At 39.0% G+C, this 9739-nt stretch overlaps 1 long non-coding RNA gene across 1 annotated transcript; it reads right to left on the bottom strand.

The window, feature by feature from the left end:
- Positions 1–4711: 4711 nt before the first annotated feature.
- LOC145459109 (uncharacterized) lies at positions 4712–9739 on the bottom strand. Its single transcript, XR_013921276.1, has 2 exons — positions 6583–9739; positions 4712–5081 (listed from the first exon to the last, which is right to left on the bottom strand). It is a non-coding gene; the product is annotated as an uncharacterized LOC145459109 (long non-coding RNA).

The raw sequence follows: 9739 nt of genomic DNA on the forward strand, positions 1-9739 counted from the left end.
GGTTATGGAAGCTCAGCAAAACAGCATGACTCACTAGTTGCAGCCGCTCGCGATATTGCTGCTGGTTGGAAAATACCCGATTGCAACATTCCTGTCTCGACCAAAGCAAGTTTGTTACCTATACAGTATATTAGACATATCGTTTTCAATGTATATTTGGAAAATCGAACATTGTGGATTCAATCATTGCTTAAATGCCACTGTGGCACCAATGCGCATGTGCAGGTATATTCTTGTGATCTGCATGTCAGATTGTCGGTGTTAGCGTGCGTTTAAATAGCAATGTGCACTGTGCAGCAATATATCCATTTGGGTAAGGTTTGAAAATCATCATATGGCGCGGTTGTTCGACAGAGAAGTGTCGAGTATGATGATTCTAGTTCATCCATACTCCATAATGACAATGTTTTTTTACGCGACTAAATCATTTTTGAAGACAGCCCCGTCATCCCAAAATATTGAGGTACTCATCACAGTTACAGTGATCAGTAATTGAAGAGCTTCTTGGAGGTACAGAACTTCAATATACAATTAAATAGTATATTCATATTGAAATGAACCCGAATATTTTCGGCTGACACTCGTCAGGGGTAATCGTCAGCAACTAGTAGAGAATTGGAAAGAACATTGTATATCAACAATCGTATCACAAAATATGACGTCACCAGCATGAAATTTCGAATGAGAGAGCGTTCAATGTACTATTTTTAGGTGGTACACGAACTCCTTTTGTTGACAGAGTTTTGGTTGGTGTATTTTGATAAAAGTTGATTCCAAGGCACTTTTATCAAAATACACCAACCAAAACTCTGTCAACAAAAGGATTCCGTGTACCACCTAAAAATAGTACATTGAACGCTCTCTCATTCGAAATTTCATGCTGGTGACGTCATATTTTGTGATACGATTGTTGATATACAATGTTCTTTCCAATTCTCTACTAGTTGCTGACGATTACCCCTGACGAGTGTCAGCCGAAAATATTCGGGTTCATTTCAATATGAATATACTATTTAATTGATCAGTAATTTTGCGTATCTGCTAATAATAAGGTGACATATAATCACACTTCACCAGAGCTGATCAGGGTTGTAATGACTCGACTCGAGTCACGATTTTCTGATGACTCGAGTCATTTTCTGAAAATACGGAAATGACTCGACTCAATCTGTGTATTGACTCGACGTGGACTCGAGTCATTGCGTATGATTTAAACCAAGTCATATGACTCGAGACTCAGACGACCAAGACCGACACTTCATTGTGATTTCGAAGAATAGTGAAGTAATCATACTATTGCGATTTCGTCTATTGGTACTCTGGTACTTGAAAATGCTATCAGAAACAGCTAAAAGTGAGGAAAATTAGTATATCTAAATGCGAACCATTCGATATCACCAAACAGAGTTATAAACAGTGGGTTTAACAAGACTTTAACAGAAAACTGAGCACTCAACGCATTGACTTGGACTCGAGTCATAATACCATGACTCGGACTTCACCCCCTGCTCGCTGATTTGGACTCAGACTTGACTCGTTGGTGAATTGAAAAGGACTTGACTTGACTCGAGTCAAGACTATAAAAGTGAGATGGACTTGTGACTTGATTACAACCCTGGAGCTGATCAAGTAAAGAAGTAGCCTATTACTTTTTCGGAAACACAAGTAGGTTTTACCTATTTAATGATTCAAACTTCGGACTACTTGAACTCCCACTAAAGTTTTTAGGTAACACGTTTTACTTTGAATAATTTCGTTTAGAAAGTAGTTTTAACATATCGTTCAATCGCGTTTACGAGTAAAATTATCATGGCGACTGGGCGTAACCGTCCCTTTATCGCGGTACTGCGAGATAGTGTAATGGTGATGCGTCCGGCAGCTTCAATCCCCGACTGGGTTAAACCAAAGACTCGAAAAGTGGTATCTGCGGCTATCTCGCTAGGCCAGTGGTTCCCAAACGGTGGGGAATTCAATGGTTTCTGGTGGGGAATAGACGCATTTCTTCAAAATTATTTACAGGACAGTCAACATATTCACGGAGACACATGCGCAATTACCGATACCAGTTAACTGCTCTGCAATGTATGTATCGAAAATTATATTGCATGTTGTTCACAAAACCTCAGTTTTAACTCCGGATGGCCAATGATGGCGTCACAAACGCATCCAGCACGAGTAGTTTGACGTGAAATAACGCTTTCGAGAAATTTTGAGCGTTACTGGTAGTGGTTCACAACACGTTTTATGTTGCAGTTATAGGCGATTTTCTTGCGTACTGGCGTGGTTGTGTAGTCAAACCAGCAAATAGCTGCTCTGTGATGACAAAAGTACTGGGTACCGGGGAACAGCTGCACCCCAATTCGGGGGGGGGGAGCTCGACGGGGGCCCAAAATTATTTCGTGAATAACATAAATTAAATTATATTTTTTGGAAATTTATGCCACTCTTTCAAAATGTTTCCGCGCTGGGTGTGCGATTTACTATTGCCGAATATCTGATCATTGGGTACCCTTCCCCCACGAAAATACGAAGAATCTATAGAAATGGAGACTTCGGCGTCGGCCGTTACTGCGCCACTACGCACCAAGGCATATGAAGTTATAAGCCATGTAACATGCAACTGCGAGAAGTGCGCCAGAACGATCAGCAGCGAGAAGACCTTTGCCGAGAATGAATGTCCTTGCGGTGATACAAAACTTCGATATATATACCATATACACATATGTTTAATTGGCTAAATGGCCTTTCCTAGCGATCTGAACCTCACAGGACAAATGCCATCCCGCGGGGAAAAATAATTTGCCAGCAAAACAATACCAATCGTGTGTGCCTTTTAGTTTTGGCGATTTACCTATCTATTATCATAACAGATATGAGGTCACGAAATAACATAATGTAACGAGGTCAATATACCAACGGGTCCACCCAAAGACGTTTAATTCTTATTTAGGGGTCCTACCTTTTCAAACACACCACACTCAGCTTTACCGGTAAATCTGATCACGTGAGCAGAGACGGGATAAAAAATTGATAGCAAAATATATGCAATTCCCGATCATATTGGCCCATTCAAACACGAATTATATAAATTTTTCGCATTTCGCGCGTTTAGTCGAGGTCAGGCGACGCACTAAACAGTAGCCCAATGTAGTTGATAAGTTGCAGGGAAAGCCGTACAGGTCCAGCGGGGCTGATGGGGTTCTGGGGGCCCAAAACCAACGTTTTTTTGGGCGGGAGTAGTTATATAGATCTCTCGCATGACGCAATGGGGTTCTTATGGGTGCACCCGACCGGTGCCGCGAAACTCGTCCTGAACCGGTGACCCTTTCAGACCCCCCTTCCACCCGACCGGTGCCTGGGTTGGTATAGGCATCTCTCGACCGGTAACCCTTTTCGGTATAGGGATCACTCAACCGGTGCCTCGAAACTCGTCTTGAACCGGTAACCCTTTTCGGTATAGGGATCACTCAACCGGTGCCTCGAAACTCGTCTTGAACCGGTAACCCTTTTCGGTATAGGGATCACTCAACCGGTGCCTCGAAACTCGTCTTGAACCGGTGACCATTTTCGGTATAGGTTATCTCTCGCACGGCGTGGAATATCAGGTATGGTAAATAGTCACGTGATTGGTACTTAATTATTGTATATATCGCAAATTATTATATATGACCAATTTGAAGTAATCCCAACGTTTACGGTGAGCGCGACTACGATATATCGTTATTCTTATGGATGCGGCGATGATTCGCACTTTCGTGTATAGACTGCGGGCGGCATGTCGTACTTTTAGCAAAAAAGGGTGTGAAATATTTTGCTAAATCTAGGAATCACTTACTTGGTAATATTTTGGTAATTAGTTTGCCACAGAGCCGGCGTAGACGGTGATTCAAATACCAACAATAGCCGCGTTCACATACTAACACTTCAAAAGGTGTGAAATAGTTTGCAAAACCCCGCGATCGCTGACAAGATAATGTCTCGGACATAACCATCTTTCGCGGCTTCGTGTTACAGGCATATCGATCGCTCACGCGGTGAAATTTTCGTAAGCAGTTTGGCACAGAGCTTGATTTCACTCGTACGATTTAATAAGTAACGAATAACAGACCGCCAGTGTCGGTAACTTGAATAGCGACAAATTGTCACTTATTTCCGCTCTAACCCTAATCCTTTGTGAAGTGAACGCTTATTCAAAAGGGTGTGATATCATTTTAAAATCCTACGACACTCACAGGGTAATGCTTCAGACAAAGCGATCCCTCATGCCCGCTCACAAGGTAATATTTCCGTAATTAGTTTGTCACAGAGTCGTCGCAGACGATGATTCGTAAACCAACAATTTGACACTTTCTGGTATGGTCGCTATATGTTTTTGACACTTTGTCCGTGTTTGACTTTAGTTGTATGATAAGAATCATGCGAATATTCAAGCAATGTATCAATTGAATGGAATGAAACTTACTACACAGCTCAAGTTGATTCGTATCTGAATGTGTTAATTCGGTACAATTCTAATTAATTTGAGAAATCTTTTTAATGGGATCTTTTGATTCGACCGTAATCTGAATATTACTGACACCGACTTTCAGTCACATTGAATTATTCACACATTCCACGCCGCTGTTTTAACAGTTATAGAATCAATACCAACTATCTCTAACCCGATAATATTCAATCATTTTGGTAATTTACCAACTTTAAATCCATTCGCGGATGTACTAAAGGTAAATCCAAATAATCCAAAATGAAATATTTGGACTTTGACATAGTCTGAATTGAAATAGATTGACAAACATGACTACCAACTTTCCCGCAGTCCCATTTCGATATTATATGCACATTGATTTGAAACAAGTAATGAAACATTGCAACTCTATTCGCGATCCCGCTTTCCGTTTGTCAAAGAGATATTTTAGCATCTTACCATACTCAAAAGAATTCTTCACAACATTAACAATTGTTAAAAATCTAGTTTTCACTTACTTGATTATATCACTACAACTCACAAACTTGAATTAATTCATCCTGGCTGTATTCGTATGATCGGTCTTTTTTATTCGATTGTAAAGGTCGTTACTATTCTGAAGACAAAGTATTTACTAATCGGTACATATACGATTTGACTTGGACATATTATATTTTGAGTATACGAGATTTGAATGTCCAAACAATAACTGAGAATTAATTTATCACAATTAAATCCGTATATTACAGCGTAAAAGATATTGGGGTGTCAGCAACTCTGTACGGTCGTAGTTACAACCACATTAACTAATCTACCCAGGCAACTCGTCATGATCATTCCTGAAATCAACACAAACACGACCACTGACTTGAGTTAACCACGAAACAGCATCAAGTTTTAAATCCGCGTGCAGCTGACGGATTATTCGAATGCATCGATGGAGAATATTATTGAACTCGTCGGTGTTGTTACTTCAACAAATTACACCGACTGCGAAAGTTAATATCGAATGGTAAGACTTGATCACAGACATGACAAAAAAAAACATTACCGAGATTTTATAAACTAGTCATATTACTCTACACATCTATCAATATCAAAATGCGAGTCATCCAATTTTTCTACTAAAGTAACATTGCACTTTCGGATTCGGATTCGGTATAGTCATACAAATTGTATTAAATCCAACATCAAAACAAAAGGAATTTTTTTTAGTTTATTGAAATCAAATCATTCGTCTTCGACTTGTGCTTTTCTAGATTGCACGCAACAATTCGTTACGAATGAGCTGTAACCAAAGTTAAGAATTCTTTGTATCCACAGATATAGAAGATGAATATAGCTAACACAATCACGAATCGACGTTTCAGAGTATTTCACGGATGTAATAAACTTGTTAGTGTCGCCTATCTAAAAGTATGCATGCGTTCGATTTCCATACCGACTGTTGCGATGTTTAGGATTCGCTTACAATGACCAAGAGTGAGGATTTAACATCAATGTCGTTACTGGAGGTATTCACAACAGAGAATCGAAACATTACACAGTGTGAAAATATATCTTTGATATCAAAGCACTATCCCAAGTACACGATTAATACTCAACTCCGTTCACACTTTCTATAGAACGTGCTAAACGTAAAATATCACGAGGTTGCACTCTAAGACTTTGATCATTACAAAAGTAAATTGAATATGTTTGCTCGACGCATTCAATTCAACTAGAAATGTCTAGTGCACAACAATCGTAATATTAAGGAAGTACTTGCTACACTGGAATTCACTAAACGTGTTTTGCATTGTTGTTCATTTGTAGCATTGATTGAAATTGTTTTTTGAACCCTCAAATAATAATTCCCGACATGAAACCAAACCGCTGAAAGTCGTTACCAACACAAAGAAACACTTTGTACGATGTTTGCCAAATGTACCCTATGGTTAGGTGTACTAGAATTATTTGTGTAACACATACACCGACAATGTAATCGAGAATTTTTCCGTTGTCATTCGCTAAAGTAAATGTCATCACAATACTCTGTCACTAAAGATCTTACTTGTATCTGATTGAATCACCGATAATTAACTCGCTAAATCAAACCATAAGGAAATTTCACTCACTCATCAGATATGAAACAGCGTCGCTTAATCGGTGTAGATCGTTTTTCTAAATGCAAATCATACCTGACCAACAGAAAACAATTTTCACTCACCTTGTAATGAAACCAAGTGGTGGACCTTCGTTCAATATTTTGTTTGTGTCAAATACTTTGCAATAAACACAGTGGAGTGGTCGAGCTTTACATCAGCAGACTGTAATCTGTAAATCAAGCTTACATCCGACTTGTAACTGTATCGTTTACCTAACCGAGTTGTATGCACAGTTTGATATTTTTTGTTATTTGGTAATTGCTGAATATACTACTTCGAAATACTCCCTTGAACGTAATTTCCATCATCGTAATAATCGAAGTACATTTGTGTCGAATTCGTAACAGCCGACTATGACATGATAAATTTTTGACAAGTTATGCTTGGAAGATTGGTTGTATATCACGAAAAATAATTACCGCTCATATTGATACTGTTATCCATTGTTCGGTATTTTCAAACGAGTAAAATTTATTACTTGAGTTACTCCGCTTAATGCAAATGTAAACACAACCGTCTTTCAACATCACAAAGACATCGATACAAAGTATACAATCAAACGCAACAAGTTTTACTTTTGTAGGTTGTGTATGGTTATCCTGCATAACTCATTTCTTACCAAAGCCATATGAAATATATTCATGTTACACGAAAATATTCACTCATGCTACAAACCTGTACAATGATTGGTGGTGCTTTCAAACTGTTTCGATACTTCAAGAACTTTATTGTCTGAATGGTTGTTCATGTATCGTAATAATCAAGTAGTTCAACACAGAACTAGTACTAACAGAAACACCAGAGTTGTTTGCACAAAAGTTTGTATGTGTACAGTATACGAATACCATGTGTAAGTCCAGCACAATTGTGGTATCCATACGAGTTTAGTTAACACAATTTACGACACCGAGGTCGCGTCATCTTTCGTAAGACAACAAACCAAGGCTTCAGGATATGTCCATGTCATAGCAATGAATCGGCTACTCCAACAACAGAGTGCATATGTTTCCTAGTTACGGTGCTTACATCTTACACACAAATCAATCTACTTTGATAACGAAAAGTGGTGAGTCATCATATGGTTATCCTCACTAGTAAAACATACTATCATACAAAATGGTCGTTATAGTTTGCACACCAACGGTACATCGTACAAGTCTCGAGAATCCAGTTATTCAAAAAACGTGAAAGTATTTCTACACCAAGTCGTTATGTTGACGAAAGCGTATATTGTAATATCATGATCGATTTGCATTCGTTGGTCACAAACTGTCACTACTCTAAGTAATTCTTTTTCACTCAAACACAAACGCATACTTGTCACCACTCGTTTTCATCAAGTACGAGTTCAAGAAACTTACTACGACATGAATTTTTATTTTTATGTTGTGTAAATAGGTAATAATTAATTCAAGTAACACTATATCAACATCATCGAGTTGTGCTAATAGATTTACATGTGGTCTTGTGGTTTTCATCGGGACATGCAGCACGAACTAACTGTAGACTCCTCTCTGTTGTACAGCTACTCGGTAATCGAAATGCATTAACATGTAAACAACGATCTTGTTTCGTCACACCAAAAATATCTTCACTGTCGCGATACTCCGCACAAGACGTGCATAGCCTTTTCACACTCGTAATAGTATACCAACGTCAAGCGATAACGTTTAACAAGACCAACGACACTGAACCCACGACGTTTACCTATGTAAAATTACCACTTTCACTTGCCAGTCCATCGTTTACCTGACTAAACATATTATTTTCCTTTGGAGATCTGACGTTTACCCAGAGTAAGAAACCATTTTCACTTGTAAATATATTTTTTCCTTGGCTAACAAACCTTTTTTCACTTGTAAACATATTTTTCCCCGGGTAACAAACCTTTTTCCCTGAGCAACAAACCATTTTAACTTGGTGGTCCGTCGTTTAGTCGAGTAAAAATATCATTTTCCTTTGGAGATCCGGCGTTTACCCAGTGTAACAATACATTTTCACCTGGAAAAATACTTTTACCTAGAGTAACTAATCATTTTCTCCTGGGTAACAATCCCTTTTCGTCTGGAAACTATCATTTAACTGAGTACCAATACCGTTTTCACTTGGAAATACATTTTTTCCCTGGGTAACAATACCATTTTCGTTTTGAAAACTGACAACCACACTGGTCAATTTGATATTTTTGTATATTGTTACAACAAACAGTGACGGAAATATACACAGACAACCGGTTTCAGAGTATACCCCATCGGTCGTATCACATCAATATCATCGGTTAACCACATACAATATGCTCTTGTACACCGAAATGCATGTTTTGGAAACTTGGACAATAGGCCTCGATAGTTCTGTGATGTCCGGGTTCGTGCTTTGGATTTTCCAGAATCAAAATGTCAGAATAAAACACCTCCTCGACTTTGGTAACTGGTTGATACACGGATAATGGTGTTCGGAAAACGGATGAATTTATGCTCCCCATCGCGCTAACAACTCCGGGTTACTTGTGACTTTCCTCAGGTCTGTTTACTATATTGTGTTTTTACTGGTCAATACATGTCGCTCCAGTCAGCTGAAACCGGATCACTAATATGAGAAAGTGTGTGGGCCTGATCCGGATATTCACTCATGAACCAACGACCAATATTCAAGTAAACATGTTACAGACCGTGTTTTGTCTCCATGAAAAATACCAATGCATACACCATCACATACAAGTAACGTCACGATTGTTCACAAGTATTCACGTAAACGAGGTGTACATACAATGTGCCGGTGTACCAACATCATGGAAAACAAATTCATGTTCTCAAGTCTCATCATGCGACGACTCTGTACATTCAATGTGGACATAGATGACTTGGAGACAGGCAAGCAGCCATATTTGGACGTAACATGGTCTTAGTATGAACCAACCTCCACCCAACTTGTGAAAAATCAATCTCACACGAGTACAGCCCTTTCACGGGTTCACACCTTGATTTTGCAAGATTGTTCGGATTCTCAGGTAGACTTGTATCGTGACCCAGACTTCGACATAATCGGGTTGCGTAACTCGCTCAATCCCTCCACGTATTGTTCGTCCTAACCTGCGAACTTTTTTGCTGAGACCGCAGTGTTTCACATG

Source organism: Botryllus schlosseri, chromosome 16 (assembly GCF_051294905.1).
Source record: "Botryllus schlosseri isolate E-star chromosome 16, Bs_hap1, whole genome shotgun sequence".
In the NCBI taxonomy this organism is placed as follows: domain Eukaryota; kingdom Metazoa; phylum Chordata; class Ascidiacea; order Stolidobranchia; family Styelidae; genus Botryllus; species Botryllus schlosseri.